The sequence below is a fragment of the Protopterus annectens genome, chromosome 1.part2 (assembly GCF_019279795.1).
Source record: "Protopterus annectens isolate FY-2018-M chromosome 1.part2, PAN1.0, whole genome shotgun sequence".
NCBI classification, from domain to species: Eukaryota; Metazoa; Chordata; order Ceratodontiformes; family Protopteridae; genus Protopterus; species Protopterus annectens.
In genome coordinates, this window is record NC_056727.1 from 48,527,066 (window position 1) to 48,545,731 (window position 18,666).

Below are 18,666 nucleotides of genomic sequence, written 5' to 3' on the forward strand. Positions count from 1 at the left end.
TGGGGAGCAGGGTAAGCTTTACATAAACAGAAAGGGCTACCACTCTATTAACTGCCAACTTGTGTGTAATGTCAAGAGAATCATCTTGAACATCTGTGCTGGCAACTCTGGCAGGTACCACAACTCACATATTTGGCACTCCTCCCAACTCTACTAGATGTTTGCTAGGGAGAATATCCCACAGCGTAATTTACTGGGAGATGGAGGTTATAGAAACACACACACACACACACACACACACACACACACACACACACACACACACACACACACACACACACACACACACACACACACACACACACACACACACACACACACACACACACACACACACACACACACACACACACACACACACACACACACACACACACACACACACACAGTGAAAAACACCTTAATGAAGCACATGCTCAAACCAGAAATGTCATAGAGCATGTGCTTGGACTGCTGAAGTCAAGGTTCCAATGTGTAGATACATCTGGAGGAGCCCTGCAGTACAGCCCATGTACTTGTACTGAAATATTCACAGTATGTGCCATGCTACACAGCATCATCCTAAGAAAATGAGAAAACAGCTTTAACAGGATCAGCAAGGGGAAGAAGCACATGTCCAACCACCAAAGCCAATGTTAGCACAGCCACAGGCAGATGAAGAGTCAAAGGGGGAATCACCAACTGCTGTGGGTGTAGGCAGATGTAAGCATGCTCAATATGCCCTTGCATTGGCTAAGAGACAGTGCATAGTGCACTCAGTCACCACATAGGGGCCTAAAACCTTCCTCCTACTCACATGCATATACTAACATTGATGCCAGGCAACTCATGACTTATATGTGTTCATTATTATTAAGTAGTAGGCATCAAGCATCAAAGATTCACACAGTCATACCTCCTAAAGTACTAATGATCACTGCATGTCTTCAGTTTAGCACCATAGATTTGTACTGGAAAATCATTAAAGAGAGAAGTTAGAAAGTAATGATACACATTGCAGTTTCAGACTTCACAATCCTCACAAGATCATTCACTATAAAGTTGGAAAATGTGGATGCTATCAACTGTCTAACTTTGCAAGGTGAATATAAGTCAAAGGTACAATAACCAGTTCAACACCATAAATGCCGATATACTAAGAACTGGGTCAGCTATACATTCGGAGCATCAGACACAAACCTTATGTATCCCTGTATCCAAAAGATCAACAGGGATATGGCACAGTTATCATCACTTGCACAGGGAGTTCTGTGAGAGAGCATGAAGCCAAGGCTGACACAAAAGGTTGGTGATTGTGTGTCATTAAAAAAGAGAAGCAGACAGACATTTGGATTAACCAACAAATGGCCAGTAATGAGTTTTAAGCTGCACAGCTGAAGCATGTAACTGTTGTGTGTGTGTCTGTAGGGGTCCCCCAGATGAAATTGGTGTGTGAGTGTCTGGAGGAACATAGCCAAACTCTGTGCTAGCTCTTCATATTGGTCTGTCAGACAGATGTGAGCTGTGCATTGTAGAGGTAGCAGTTCATAACTGTCATCCCTGAACACAAAAAATGGCTCTGCCAGGAGTTCCACTAGCACATCCACACACATGGTCAGCTGCACTGCTGCTACCTGAAGATGATTGATGTCAACTGGATGAGCTCCCTTCACTTAGATGGCCAAGACCATGACCCCATGACCTGCTATGTCTGGATGTGGACAGCTCACCCACAGACAGAGCAGTAGAAGTACTGCCACTATGGGAACATGATCAGGCTCGGCCACATTGGCTTGCAGAAGATGATGTGCCTGTCCTACTCTTACAATGATGCCATTCCCTTCCCAGCAGGCATTCCATCACAGGCACCCCTTGTTCCATCACAAACACCCCATGTTCTAACATGTCATTCATCTGATCCATTGAATCACCAACGCAGTGGAGGCAGTCACACATGTCAGCCTGTGCCACATCTACAACCCTTAACATTTGTCTGGAGCACCTGTGCCTCCATGATGGCCCTAAACATATGTTGAGTGTCATGGGAAGAAAGAACCAGAGCAAGTGGAGAAGGGACAGCAGGCCTCCTCTGAGTCCCCCTAACACCCTTCCTGCATGGTATCTCACCTACACTTTGGCTACAGCCAGAACCAACAGGCACTGAAACCACAGTAACAACACTTCCCTGATCAGTTGTCTTGCACTCCATCTGTCCAATATCTGTGGGATTACTGTAATGGGTAGGCGTAGGCCTACTGGCTGTATCTGATGGAATTGCAGGGGGTGGCTGTATGTCTATCTCAGTGTCAGATTCAAAGTCTACACCCCCCCAATTGTGCCTCTGTTTTGCCATCATCAGCAGCAGAGTCTGCTGATACACTAACATCAAGTGGCAGAGGTCTCACACTTCCACTATCATGATCACCTGTGATGAAACACAACAAACACAGGAAACAATTAATGCCTACACTACTACAGTCCAATATATGCTAACCAACTAACAGTGGTGCCAGTATTACAGACAATACAGCAATACACACAACAGGACTGAGATTAACATCACACTCTAAAATGTTTGTTTTAATTGCTCAGCAGTACTGACATAAAAATGTTTGACTTACAATCTGCAGATGGTGCTCTCCTCTGCAAACCAGATGCTGCTGGAAGAAGTTAAGTGAAAGGTAAGGGCAGCATCATCACAATTAACAGTAATACAGTGAAGCAATAGTTTCAGCGTATTGCATGCCCATAAACTATACTTTCAACAAGAACTTGGCTGACAATTCCACCTAAACTAGTCAATCAGAATGTGCTGTTAACTGTAGTAATCTTTAATACCCCCCAAAATTCTTGTGACACAGAAGTAATGTATTGAATTCAATTGTTTGACTATACAATAGTACTCAACTGTTGAGATAATAAAGCCAACCTGGAAGCTCTCCTGGGACATGCTTGCAGTCCCTGACACTGTGGCACCGACATTCAGTAGATGATGTTCTGCACTCGCTTGGGAGCTATCTGGATCCCTGACAGTGGCCAGGAATTCTTCATTCAGTGTTAGTGGTGGTTCCATAGCAGGCCCTCCCCTGGTAAGCATCTGGTCACAGCCCACTGCAGCTGCTCTCCTCAATGCAGATGTGATCATGTCAGTGGCTTTGTGGTGCACCTGCTCATATGTCCTGTTGTGTTCACTCACGGCATTCACATCATCCATAATGTGGTGTCAAATTTGCATTCTGTTTGCCATATATCCCTGTCCCCTTTCAAGCAGGAAGACATCATGTTACTTAAAGGCATTCACTATCATATGATTCTCAGTATTGGTGAAGGAGGTCTCCAAGGACTGACACGCCTGGGTGGCATACTCCTAGGTGTCCTAATAGATAACAGAAAGATAATACACATAAGTGTCACATTGCTACAAAATAACTGTTTCCAGATTAAAAAGTAAAGGTAGTCTGTCAGAATTACCCACTGGAGAAACATAAAACAGTCTAGAGATGTAAAATACAAACAACAGGCTGGATGCAAAAAACGCAGAGCAACAGTAGCAAAATATCCTTGTTTGTGCCATAACAGTAACTCAGCTTTGCCCCCCACCCACAAAAGAACAGGCAAATGAACCTTTTCCTAACAATCTATCTTTGAAATGCTAAAAGTGCTATCAAAGGAACTGTCCCTGAAGCATCTGTATATATTTATCACAGAGTATTCTATTTTAAGGTACTGGCAATAATGTTACCTGTGAAATGCCTTGACAAACATCTCCATGGCATCAGTGCACTTCTAAGTAATGCATACCAATAAAAGTGTAGCAGCCTTTGCTTGAGATGTTTCTTAAGTACATTCCAGCATATACAGTATGTAACTGATGAAATGTAAGCACGCCTTCTGATGTTCAGTAATCCTCTGTGCAAATATATCCTCAAGGAATAGTGTATGTTCAGTCTTCTCCAAATAAACAAGTATTCTCACCATCAGTTTGCCTAACTACACAGTTGTCTTTTTATAATGGAGTAGATTCAGATGTTAGCAAGGTGAAGATGCAAATGAGGTTTGAACTGATTAGAATTTCTGAATCTCAAATACTTGGTTCCATGCTTGGATCCATGTAGAAGATGTAAACATAGTGTAGGCACTCCGTCAGTGTTTGCTTTCAATGGATTGCAACTGTGAATGATTACTGGTTGGGAGGATGAAAACACAGCAGCAATGCAGTCTTCTTTATTCCAGTGGGTCTGTCAGGTTAGAGCTACAAAGTATTAGATGTAAGACTAGAAATGTAAGTGAGCAGCACACAATTCACATGTTGTGTACCTTAACAACCAATCTGCACTTCATTTGTTGTCAACTGCGTATGTTATTATTTCCAGTTAATATCATCACACATTTTAAGACCAATAATATAGAATGGCTTACACCCTGCATGTCTCAGATTACTGGTCAGATAACTGAAGAATGAAAAACAAACACAGAGAGGTGAGACAGAGATGTATATTTGCAATAATCATAACAGTCTGTGTGATTACTAAGTTCACTACATTCAAAAATAATAAATGTACTTACCAATAAGTGGGACCACTCTAGCACCCCCACTGTGAGGTCTTCCCTAGTGAAATCTGACCACAAATCAGTCTCATTTGAAGTAACTATCAAACCTGAACCCTCCACCAGCAGCGACTAAACAAAAAAATGTTTCCGAAGCAGATTATAACCTCTTACGGGATGGTATAAATATCTTTACTGCACCTTCCCTCTCAGATGGAACTAAACTAAAAAACTTCTCTGAAGCAGATTATAACCTCTTACGGGATGGTATAAATATCTTTACTGCACCTCCCCTCTCAGATGGAACTGGCAACTATGCTGAGTTCTACACAGATGCTTTATACAAACACCTGGATAACTGCATTGATTTGACCTTAGCTGAGAGGACCAAAACAAGCTCCTCAAAGAAGAGCAAACCTGCCTTGTGGACAACTGCCATTAACAGGCTTTACAATAAGAGGAAGAAATTGCTGTCCAAGAGTAAGAGGGAGCCAAGCCTAAGCTGGAAATACTCCCTCCTCAACTTAAACAAGCAAATAAGACTTCTTGTGAAGTCCTGCAAAGAAAACTATGAATCCAAATTAGCTACCTCAGTGAAGAACATTATAAGGCACTCTTTAGTGACATCCATAATCTAAAAGAAAAGGCCCATCTTTGTGCTGAACTGGCAGTTAATGATATCACATATACTGAGACTGTGGACATAGTTAACCTATTAGCTGACAGGTTCTGTGAAAACTTCACCTCCTTGTCCACACCACATGTATCCCATGACATCCCTATTACCTGTCCTCTACCTTGTATCTCTAAAGAGCAGGTCATAAAAGCCCTCTCTATAGCCAAAAACACAGCATCTACAGGACCTGATAACATCATAGGTTGTATCCTACATGGGTTCAAACAAGAATTAGCAACACCACTGGGTAGTCTTTTCAATCATAGTCTAAGCTCCAGATTCATCCCATCTGAATGGAAAATGGCTACTACTATCCCGTTGCACAAAGGACGTGCTTCCACTAACCCCAGGAACTATTGACCTATAAGCCTGACTAACCATATCTGCAAGACCATGGAGCAAATCATCATGGACCGTATCAACAAAGACATAGGTAAGCTCCAAACATTTGACCCTACTCAGTTTGAATTTGTCAAAGGGAGATCATGTTTGTCAAACCTGGTGGACTTCTTTGAGACCATCACCATTGCCCTGGATGAGGGTAAATCTATGCATACAGTCTACCTAAGCTTAGCAAAGGCTTTTGACACTATCACCCACTCAGGCATCATTGACAGACTCAACCAGATAGATGTCAACCCTTAAATCAATAGATGGGTCACTAACTGGTTCACTGATAGAACCCATATAGTCAAAATAGGGGAATCCACATCCAACAGCAGACCTGTAACCAGTAGCTTTCAACAGGGATCAGTCCTGGGACCCCTAATGTTTGAAATCTATTTCTCCAAAGTACAAGCTAAAACTAAAGGTTTTTGGCTGAAACAGTTTGCTGATGACTGCAAATTGGGAGTGGTCATAGAATCTCCAAAATGATATCAACATCCTACAAGATGGTCTTATACAAACACATGATTAGTGCCAAAGTCATGGCCTTAAACTCAATGTAAAAAAAATGTATTATCATCTCTTTTAGTAAGTGCAATGTTCTTGACAGCAACCTTACCTTTGATCACCATGTCTCCACAGTGGTAAGAAGGGCATTCTATATTGCTCATCTCATAAGTAAGAGCATTTCATCCAGAAAAAAAAAGAAGTTATAACTTCTCTGTACTCTTCCCTCATCAGCCCAATAGTTGAGTACAATGCCTCTTTTGGTGTGGACATTTCCAAACACACAGCAATTGGAGAGAACACAAAGGTTCCTCACAAGGAAAAGTCAAGGTCTTCAGCATTTGTCCTATGTGGATCATCTGAAATCATTGTCACTTTATTATGTTTCATATGGACTACTCAGAGGCAATCTATGCCTTGCATATAAGGCAATCTTTGACCATGTTGTATTGGAAATGCTGCATATCTGTAAGTCAAATGGTACACGAGTTACTCGCTCCAAAGACCTTAACCTGGTATGTGACATTAATAGAACATGCTGTTTGTGTGGAAAGAGGGATAAGACAACCATCCTGTGTTCTGCACGTTAATGAGAGTGAGAGTTTGAATCCATATCTATGTATACATATCTCATGTGAACCATCATTTTCTAGTGTGTATGCCATAGATTGAGTTTTCCTCATTTCAACTACTTGTCCCTTTTTTTCTTTTCTGTTTTGTTTATTTTTTTTTTGGCATAGTGCAATCACTGGAAATGAAAATATTAATGTCAAGTTTGGCTGTGCATATCTCATTTACATGAAGCACGGCAATGCACAAACTGAACAACTGGACCACCCAGGAAGCAGACAGGACCCGAACAGCCAAAAATAGAAACTGGATAAATTCAATTAATTCTATTGGGCACTGTACAGATCCAATGTTTTGCACAGTGCTTAACAGAGAGACCTTAAGAATAATTATTAAACTATGGAATATTATGCAGCATGTGTAAGTGTAGAGTTGGTGTATAGATGGTCCTGTGTTCTAGTACAGGGTGTGCAACTTTTCTTTACTGTTGTGAAATTGCAAGTGATAATAATAAACAGAAACATGAACATCTGCCATTTCAACTTTCTTGTGGCAACAGCTGTAAGTGTAGGACTGTCATATACATGGTTCTGGGTTCTAATACAGGATATTTCATACACTTTTACTGTTGTTCCTCTTCCCATTATATTCACTCACAGTTATGACACTTTAGATAGTGTAGTTGATCTTAATTATATGTATGAGGTATGAGGCACTATTATTGTGTTATCAGATTACTCTTCCATTTGCAATTATTTCATTCCTCACTGACTGACACTGCTGCTCTCTTCCATGTTGAGCAGTTGTGCGCACCCCAGTAAAAATGATAATTGGAAATGGTGGGAAAACATCAGTCTCCATTGATCTAGATCTTCTGGTAGATAAAAATGGCTGGTGTTAGTGGGGAAGGTGCCAGGTTTAGGGCACAGAGGTGGGGTGTCCAGGAGTCTAGGATATTTATTGGACTCCTAGCTAAGAACCACAGCCACAGGCTTCTGTAGGGGGACTATTCTGGCTACCAGTACAAGTCTGAGGTGTAGGATAGTTTAGCCCATGCTGTGTTCAGTGCCACTGGTATCCCATGCACTGGAGAGCAATGTAGGCATCATTTTAATGACCTATAGAGGAGGAAGAAGGATACTCTCGACCATTGAATTGAGGAACTTAGGACTCAGGGCATTCCACATCTGTGTAAGTATCAACTAAAGAGAGTATCTGTAAGGCTTAGAATGCCGAATATAGGCAAGACTGGCATGCATGTTCTTTTCTGTTTTTTCCTGGGGTGTCAGTGATTGGGACTTCAACGTCCGGGCCCACGGGCTATATTGGAGAGACTGAGGGAAGCAAGTGGTATATATACAGCAGAAAATAGGTGTTATTTTAGCATTACAAGTTAAAGATAGATTTTTTTAGTATTTTATACACTTGTATCAAATTCAGCATGCATAACCCAACTGTAAATGCAAGTATGCATGCATTAGTCTGTAGCACAAACCACTTGTAAGAGTCCAAGGTTAGACTTTAGTCAAAGGTTGTGGATTCAAATACCACACTTTGCAACTATACAATACTGTTATTTCTTCAATAATATTTACATTAAATGAAAACTTCTATACCAGTTTCAAAAATGCCCTGCTGTAAACTGTACTCTATATAATTGGAACACACATATGTGCAATATATGCACATTTCAAGGATTACTTGCAGCCGTCTGTAGTATAGCATGTATCTGTTTGGAGGTAGGCTTAATATAAAACTCAAGAGAATAGAGTTGTAGAATTGTGTTAATGCATTGTATGTCATATATGATGGTACTAATCTTTTCTCTTTTTTCTCTCACCCCAATCATTATCTCACATTTTTATTTTCTTTATTTTTATCTTATTTTATTTTCAAAACTATTTTTATTTTATTATTATATTTTATATTATAATTATTTATTTTATTTTTATTTTATTGTTAAAATTAATTTTATGTTATTTTTATTTAATTTATTTGATATATTTTTTCTTTTTTTATTTTTATTATGTGTTTTGTTAAAATGTGTCCATGCCATCCATATGTACTACATCACTAAATGCTCCACAACACAGCGAAGTAGGTCAGCCCCATTAAATCAGTCTGCCTCCACTCCACAGGCTGCAACAATGATTTCCAGCATGTCTGGGAGCCAACATGGCAGCACTGTCTCTGCTGTCCCTGCACTACGTGCACCCTCAGGTAGCCCTGCCCTGGAGGCTGGTCCAGAGGTACCCTGTGGGAACAGTGACAGAGGGGCTCATTTCATCACCCACAGCAAGTTGCCAGGGATGGTGCATACGGTGGTAAACTGCACCATTGGTTCTTGCCTATGTCAGCTGGAGAGGCTGCTCTTCCTCATGTTGTGTACTAGGAGGAAGAGGAGGAGATGTCATGACTCCAGCCATCTGCGGAGTAAGGTGACAATGATGACAGTCCAGTGAGTGATTCTCACTGTCACCAAGCTTGTTGGGCATGAGCCCAGGTTGTCCCCACCCTCACCCCAAACATGGTGTCCCCCAAACTTTTTGTCCATCATCATCCCTGTCTTTTGTCTTGTCTTGTCTGTCTGCAGAATTTTTCCTCACCTACCCAAACTACCTTACCCAGATATACCTATGTCCCTTCCCCAACATGCTTTTTCTCTCAAATAAAAAAATAAATGGGCACCTGTCCCACAAAAAAATAAATAAATAAATAAAAATTGTCCCATACATAGCTGTCCATTTTGCAATGTGTCTTCTTGACACACTTGATTTGGTCCAATTGGCTATACAGCATTATTGTGTTGTAGTAACCCGTCTCTCTGGAGGTAACAGTCCAAATTCAGTTAATATTCTGCACATATTTTCAGTTTACACTGTTAAAGAAATGGATAGCTATGGTTATTTCCTATCACCCTCCTGCATATTCCTGTCCTGCTTTTCCTTTGTTCTTCCCTCTGCTTGCTCCCCATTTCCCCACTTCCCTGCCTTCCCCATTTTCACCACTTTAATCTGGTCAAAATAGAATCACACACAACACATATAAGTTGCTGGAAAAACAATTGATCCCTTCACTTTTTGGGATCCATATTTGCATGGAGGTGTGCATCAAGTAGCAATGGGCAGCAACTGTGAGCAGTGGCAAAATGGTGCTGTTATCTGTGCGTAATACTGCTTAATCCCACTGCACTATGCCAACAAACAGCTATACATGCACTATAAAGAATTCATGTTATTGCATTATCAATGTTTAAATGAAAGTATTTAAAAGTATTCAATTGAACTGGATTTGAACCCAGTACCATTGGGTCCCAAAAAGGACTGTACCTATACATTAATACATGTTTCACAGAGTCAGTTAAGCAGCAGGTGTGTTGCATAGACTCAATACTTACTGTCAGACTTTAGCACTGGGGCCCACATTTGTGTACTGCTTAGCTACACACATACATGTCTATCTCACATGAGTATAGACTTTACCAACCGTCATGCAAACCCACTGCTTGCAGTGCTATGGAAAAGTAAATATTGTTATGTATTACTGCTGTTTACTGTCCATTTGCTTTCTATGACATGAAACTATATGTGAAAACATTACAAACTGAAGGCCCTGTCTAACAATATGTCATATATTTAAACAATATGTCATATATTTACAATACAGCCATGTGTCGCCACTCCCCCCAAGCACTGCATCCCTGGTGTTTCAGTACTTTTTTCACAGATATATCACCTACACTACAGAAAGTAATATCAAATGTTGTATGATATGCAATGCACATCAATCTGGTAAAATGCATAACTACAACTATTGACCCATAAGCCTAAAAAGCCTTATCTGCAAGGCTAAGGAAGGAATCAGCAGGGACCTTATCCACAGGGGCATAGGTGACTTTCAGCACATTTGCCCTGACCCTTTATGTGCTTGTCAAAGGTAGCTCTTGCTTACTGAACCTTGTGGACTTCTTTGATACTTACTCCAAAGACATGGATGAGGGATAACAGGACATACTCCTATGTTGAGTTATCCAAGGCCTTTGACACTATCCCCATTCATGTCTCATAGTGAAGATCTCCAACCTGGGAATTAGGCCATACAGTACTAGATAGATAACCAACTGGCCCACCTACAGAACACACAGTCTCAAATTTGAGACTACACCTCCACCACTAGCCCACTTACCAGTGGGATAGCATGACGATCTCTGCCAGACCCTCAACTGTTTGGAAACTACTTCCCTGAAGTACAGACAATAGTAGATGGCCTGTGGTTTACCAAGTTTGCAGATGACTGTTAACAGGACACACTCATATAGAGTCCCCCAATGATGGTAACATATCACAGAAGGGGCTGACACAGACAAATGATTGGTGCCAAACTCATGGACCAAACATTAAAGCAAACAATGCCTCATTGTCCACTTTGGCACTGAAGTACCCCTACTAATTATGATATACATAGCACCCGTCTAAACTCAAATACTGTGTTGGAAGATGTAGGAACACATGTTGATAGCAATCTATACTTTCATCACTATGTGTCCATAGTGGTGCAATGCACATTCTGCATTGTGCACCACATACATATGAACATCACATCCAAGTCCAGGGAGGTCATAGCTCTGCTGTACTCTGCCCTTATAAGAACACTAATTGAGTACAATGCGCCATTCTGTCTGTACCTCACTAGACACCTGCAGCAATTGGAGGAAACACAAAGGTTTGTGACTGGGAGAATCCAGGGCCTCCAAATATGACATACATGGAATGACTGAAAGACCTGTCACTGTATTCAATATCAAGCAAGGCTGCTGAGAGGTGACCTATGCCTAGCCTAAAGAGCAGTCTCAGACCCTGCCCTACTGCAAATGCTGGAGATCTGCAAATCAAACGGGACAAGAATAACTTGCTTCAGGGTTCTCAACCTATCCTGTGACATAAACAGAACATGCTGGGGACACAGATATATCCCCCAGTGATTGACACTCCTCTGTAATAAGCTCCCACTGCATGTGAATCAGTGCTTCTCAATGACCCTGTTCAAATGCAACCTTGACAACTGGTTGGGTGATTGTAAAGTCACCTCTGGGGGTGGCACCTGTATCTCCCATGGACAGGGCCAGTCAGTGCTGCTCAAATCCTTCTGTTAACAATGACCACTTAACTATGCTCAATAAGGTAGAGTTGTAAACACCCTAGGGCCATTAAGCTAGTAGCCTGCTATGAACCTCTGAAGTTATGAACCTATGCAGACCTCATAACCTCTTGTCTCCCACATGGCCTGCTGATATCATCTACCATAAGCTAACCAGCACTCTTGTAAAACTCAGAATTGTTCCGTGCTGCTTACATAAATTACTGTGTTCTGCAGTCTGTGTACTTAGATAGGTAGGGATCTATTCTCACTGCAGTCAACTTGGTGTGTGTGTGTGTGTGTGTGTGTGTGTGTGTGTGTGTGTGTGTGTGTGTGTGTGTGTGTGTGTGTATATGTGTGTGTGCATGTACATGTGTGTGTGTGTGTATCTCTAGACAGAAAAGCAGAAGTGTGTATCCTACAGTTACTGCTTGGATGTCATATATTGCCAGTTTTTTGATATTTGCACATGGTTACACATCCATTTCATGCAGGCCTCCCAATCTCTTGTCTCCCACACAGCCTGCTGATGTCATAGGTTCATAGGTTCATAGGTTCATACTAGGCTATCTGCCCTGGGGCAATTATAAGCCTAGCCCGATTCTGTATGGCTTACGCCACCCCTTGATTTGAGTATACTGTGCCCTTTTTAAGGTTTAGTTTACTGTGCCTCTGTCTAATAGTGACATGGGGGTAATCCCTGGGAGAAACCTATGATCCCCCATCCACTTATCGAGATTCCTCTTGAAGAGATTCAGTGAGGTGCTCTGCCTCACATGAACTGGAATTCTATTCCAGAGTGAAGGGAGCCTCTGGGTTATGAACCTGTCCCTCCAGCAAGTTCTATTTATTTCTGTGTTGAGGTTCAAGTCCCTTGAGCATGTGGCTCTAAGGGATTTAGATTTACTGAGGTGGAGCATGTCCATTAATTCTGGATTTGACATAGCTTTGTATGTCAGGCATAGATCGCCTCGAAGTAGGCGGTATGCAACTGAGTAGAGCTGGAGTTTTTTTAACCGAGCAGCATATGGCATCTGTTTGAGACCCTTGATCCTCTTGGTGAGATACTTTTGGGGTCTTTCTAATTGCTGCAGGTGTCGGGTAAGGTACATCCCAAAAGGGGCATTGTATTCTATGATGGGCCTGATGAGGGATGAATAAAGGGGCACGATTACCTCTCTTGATCTAGATGTGAAACTCTTCGTGATGAGGTGGGCTATGTAGTAGGTCTTTCTAACCACTTTGGCAATGTGGTTTTCAAAGGAGAGATTGCTATCAACTTGGGTCCCCAGGTCCCTAATAACTTTCTCTGTACTTAATGGGTTTCCGCCTATGTGGTAATTTGTGGGCACATTGTTTTTGCCAAAGGGTATGACTATACATTTTTTGGCATTTAGCTTTAAAACCATGGCGCTGGCACCAGTTATCTGTCTCTGTGAGACCTTTTTGAAGGATGTTTGTGTCAGCTGGAGAGTTGATTATGGCGCCCAGTTTGCAGTCATCTGTGAACTTGGTGAGCCATAGTCCTCCCACATTTGCCTGTACCTCGAAAAAGTATATACCGAACAAGAGTGGTCCCAGGACAGAACCCTGTGGGATGCCACTTGTGACCGGTTTTGAGTCTGACATGGCTCCAGCAACTCTCACTCTGTGGGTTCTGTCTTTGAGCCAGTTTGCGACCCATCTTGTGACATAGGGGTTTATATTTAAGCTGGATAGCTTATCTATGATGCCCGAGTGGGGTATTGTGTCAAATGCCTTCGCAAGGTCCAGATAGGCTGTGTGGACTACCTTCCCTTCAACTATGGCTTTGGTGACTGTTTCAAAGAAGTCAACCAGGTTCAAAAGGCAGGATCTGCCCTTGACAAAGCCGAACTGGGTAGGATCTAGTGTCTGTAGGTCCCCAATGTCTTTGTTTATGAGCTCCATGATGATCCTCTCCATAGCCTTCTAGACTAAGCTAGTCAGGCTTATGGGGTGATAGTTTCCAGGGTCCGTAGAGTATCCACCTTTGTGGACACTGTTGCTATACGCCATTCTGTGGGCACATATCCTGTAGTGAGGCTGAGATTGTATAGCTGTTTTATTTGAGGGATTAGTTCCTCTTGGAGTTCATGTAGGACGCAACCTGGGACACCATCTGGTCCCATGGAAGCAGTGTTTTTTGCTTTGGAGAGGGCAGCCTTCACCTGAGCATCTGAGATGTTTGGGAGGCAGCCCTCTGCCGGGATAGATACTTGCTCTTTTGGGGGGAAGGGGGTGGAGAAGTTTGCACTGAACCTGTCTGCCAGGATATTGGCGATGTCTGTGGGTTCAGTGTATTTTTTGTCGTTTAGAATCATCTACTACAAGTTGACCTGTGCTCTTGTAAAAATCAGACTTATGCCTTGATGCTTGTGTAAAATACTATGTTCTGTTGACTGTGTACTTACTTAGGTAGAGATTCTGTTCTCAATCCAGTCAACTTGGTGTGTGTGTGTGTGTGTGTGTGTGTGTGTGTGTGTGTGTGTGTGTGTGTGTGTGTGTGTGTGTGTGTGTGTGTGTGTGTGTGTGAGTGTGTGTGTATTTGTGTGTCTAGACAGAACAGTTGTTGCTCCAATGCCATGGAATGACAGAATTTTGATACTTGCACATGCCTACACATCCATTTCATGGAGACTTACCAACCTCTAGTCTCCCACACAGCTTGCTGATGTCATCTGCTACATGTTGACCTGCACTCTTGTAAAAATCACACATGTGCCATGGCATTTGCATAATTTACTGAATTCTGTAGCCTGTGTACTTAGATAGGTAGGTGTTCTATTCTCACTGCATTCAACTGTGTGTGTGTGTGTGTGTGTGTGTGCGTGTGTGTTTGTGTGTGTGTGTGTGTGTGTGTGTGTGTGTGTGTGTGTGTGTGTGTGTGTGTGTGTGTGTGCGTGCTCTGTCATGACAATACAGACACCTTTTTACACCAGCATGTGGAATACTGTTATTACCATAAAATTCTCAACTGACACTGCTGATGTCATCAGCTATAAAGTGCTGTCTGAGACACTCTAAGTCAGAAGTGTGCCATGGCATTTGTGTAAGGTACTGTCCTTAGACAGGTATGGGTTCCATTCTCATTGCAGTCAGCTGGGTGTGTGTGTATGCAGTTTTGCTTGACATTACATAGAACATTTTACACCAGCATGTAGGACACTGTTATTAGCATATTCTCCTCAACAGACACTGCTGATGTCATTAGCGATATCACATTTGTGGATAAGCAGTACTCCCGCCAGGCCAGGGTCAGAGATTTGCCTTGAGGTCAAGCAGATGCCATCTCATCCTGTGTGAGACAGATTACAGTGACCATAGCATTTAATCTATCCCCCTACTTCATGGCATGATTTGTAGGCACTGCACTTTCTTGATGAGAAAGCCAAGTGGTCTCACCAGCTGTTGTATATGTCTGGTGAGGTACATGCAAAAGAGAACATTATACTCTATTAGTCTTCTGATGAGGTTTGAGTACAGTGCTGTCATACAATCCTAAGATCTGAATATGATGGCATGACTTATCATGTGCACAACATAAGCTTTCAAAACCAATGTGGACATTTGGTGGTCGAAGTTCAGATTGCTATCTACATGTGTTCCTGGTGCTGTGTTTTAGCATAGCAGGACTGTTATCAATGCTGTAATTAACATAGAATTCCTCTTTTCAGATGCACAAAATAAAAAATACACATTTCTGCATTTATTTGTAGATCACGTGCCTTTGTTATCTATCATTTGTCTGTGTTACCTCCTCCTGTACTATGCTATCATCATTGGTGGACTCAATGATTGCTCCCAATATGCAAGAATCAGCAAAACTGGTAAGTCAAAGGCCATATTCTTTACCCCAAACTGAAGAAAAATATAGTACAAACAGTGAAGGGCTAAAAACAGATCCCTGGGGGGTGGCACTGGTGACAGCTCTACTGGTACAGGTTGATTTACCAACTTTCACACTATGTGTTCTGTCGATGAGACACTTGGGAACCCGTGTAGTGACATAGGGATTAACCCATAGCTGGGAGGGTTTCTCAGTGATAGGCAGTATGCACTGTCTTACTTTCATCCAGGCCTATCCCATGGAATCACTGGGATATGACAACATCACAGATCACCTATGGCATAACTCCTTCCTGATATGGGTGAATCTGCACTTCAACACACCCTCCACATGGGCTGTGTTCCCATAGAAGGGCGTACATCAACATGCATCCATCTGAGTCAGAGGGATAGCACCTGATGCTTGCTTGCATGTATAGAGAGATACTGGCTCTGCTCAATTATGAGGTAGACCGATATGTCATCATGAACCTCTTCTAAATGGACACTTGTAAAATTACAGTGTGTGCAACAGACCTGTGTGCGTCGTTAATGCTAAATCATGTCGATTACATCTGATAAATGTCCTCAGAGAGGTCATTGAGGGCATGCATGATGACAACAGAATCATCCTGTGGAACTTGACCAGGTTAAGGCATTTGACTCAAATCCACACTGAGGTGTTCAACTGAGGTATTCAAGCAACACTGTCATATGTGGCCATAAACAGCTATCTCACCAACTGGGTAGACCAGTGTATCACATTCTTGCATCTCACTAGGTTGAAATGTGTGAAGTGGCCTATATCTCAGGTCCAGTGATCAGGTCCGTACATCAGGGCTGTCTGCTAGACCCTTATCTGTCTATTATTTAAGTGATGGACATCACAAATGAGATATACATCCTGGGTCCAAACAGCTGCCTGAAGGCCTACAGATTGTGGGCAATCATTGACTCCAACTGTGATATTAGTATAATGCAGACAGTATCAACACATACCATATATTGCTGCCACAGCCATGACAAACCCGCAATAACAAGAAAACATGGAGGGATTTGTTAAGTCAGGTACACAAACAAACAACCCAAGTATAATGTAGACATTGCATCCTATAATCAGACCAATAAATATGTGACCCATGTCCATGGGTACATAATAAGTGGAACATCCACTAGCATGTGGTCACAGTGCTGACTACTCCATTGAATGTAACACAAGTACTGGGTATGTGAAGGACATCCACATCAGAGGCCATAGTACCCTCATAGTTCCCAGCATTTATCACACCAATAACTAAATACAATGCACCCTTCTTTCTGTACCTCCCTGCACATCTTCCAGTAATGTGTAACTGAAGTGTGGCACATTTGTATTAGTGAGCTGTCACACAGCTTATTGGCCATATCTAGGTATTCTTTTTGTGGACTATGCATGACTGATGGTGCAGAACACCAGTCAAGTTGTTACACAAGATGCATGAGTGCTACCTGTTCTCCTGATGCACACACTACATACATAGGTGTTTGACAACATTACTGGCATGTATATCATTTGTGACAGTGTGAATTGTGCCATATATATATATATATATATATATATATATATATATATATATATATATATATATATATATATATATATATATATATATATATATATATCGACATGTATGCCATTATGCCATGTACACAAATCAACTAGACTGTATTGCTCATACTGTCACATACAGATATAGCAGTGCACTCCTAACACCTTCAGCAGATGTTACAGAGCCAGGACAATGTGCATGGCTACCCTCATAGAGTGTGGATGTATCATAATAGTTGTTCAAGTGTGTGTGTGTATGCGTGTGCACATGTGTGTGCGCGTGTGTGTGTGTGTGTGTGTGTGTGTGTGTGTGTGTGTGTGTGTGTGTGTGTGTGTGTGTGTGTGTGTGCAGACTTTAAATTACATATGTTATGTCAGAAGGATGGGATTACTAGTGGTATTATTCTGATATTGTCCATAATTGTGCTAGGCTCTTTTAATCATTTCCATGAGCCTTTACCTGTGCCCACCTTGCTGGAGACCTCTGCTGAGATTACACTCATATTCAGGCATATCAGTTTACACAGCTTCACAGTATGCACCTTACCCAATTGTATGTCAGATCCCTGATAGATGTCCTCTGCAGTATTCATGTGAGAATGCTTATCTCACACAGATATCTTTCCAATTGTTATGTCACCTTGTGTGACAGTCACATAAAACACATTTTCACTATACAGTCCCTACTGTACCATATAGAGATATGTGATTAGTGTTTCTGCTACAACCATCTCCCATTGACATACCCATAAACCTGATAAAGGTGGAGGTGTTGTTTTGATGGACTATGAGGACTATAACAAGAAAATGTTTTGTATTCTAGAAGGAAAAGCATATTTAAGGTCATCCATTAATGAACTGAACACTTCTTACCAGCATATAAGGAATGAACTCCAAGATTTATTTACAGAGGGTTCAATTTCTATTGATGTGCTTAATTTTCTCTCTGTTCCCTGCCCTAAAATATCAGTCATGTTTGGGCTGCCAAAATTGCAGAAAAATCTTAGCCAACCACCCATGCGACTCATAGTAGACTCCAAGGGGTCCATTACCCACCCCCTTGCAAGATATCTGGACAATAAGTTAAAAGAATACATATTGAGTGAGACACATATCTGCAAGGATTCATGGATCTTCTTAAAAGCTACAGATGAGATACCTTTCAAGGACACTTTTGTTTTTATTACTATTGATATTAAAGACCTTTATTCAGTCATACCTCACACAATTGGTTTGGAGTGGTTTACAGATTTCTTATATGAAAAAGATATCTCACACTTCCAGACCTTGGTCATTTCACAACTGATGGAACTTGTCCTTAAAAACAATTTCATTTTGTTTAACAAAGAAATTTACTTACAACAAGAAGGAGTGGCTATGGGGTCTGCATGTGGTGGTTTATATGCAAATATTGTAGTTGGGCAATGGG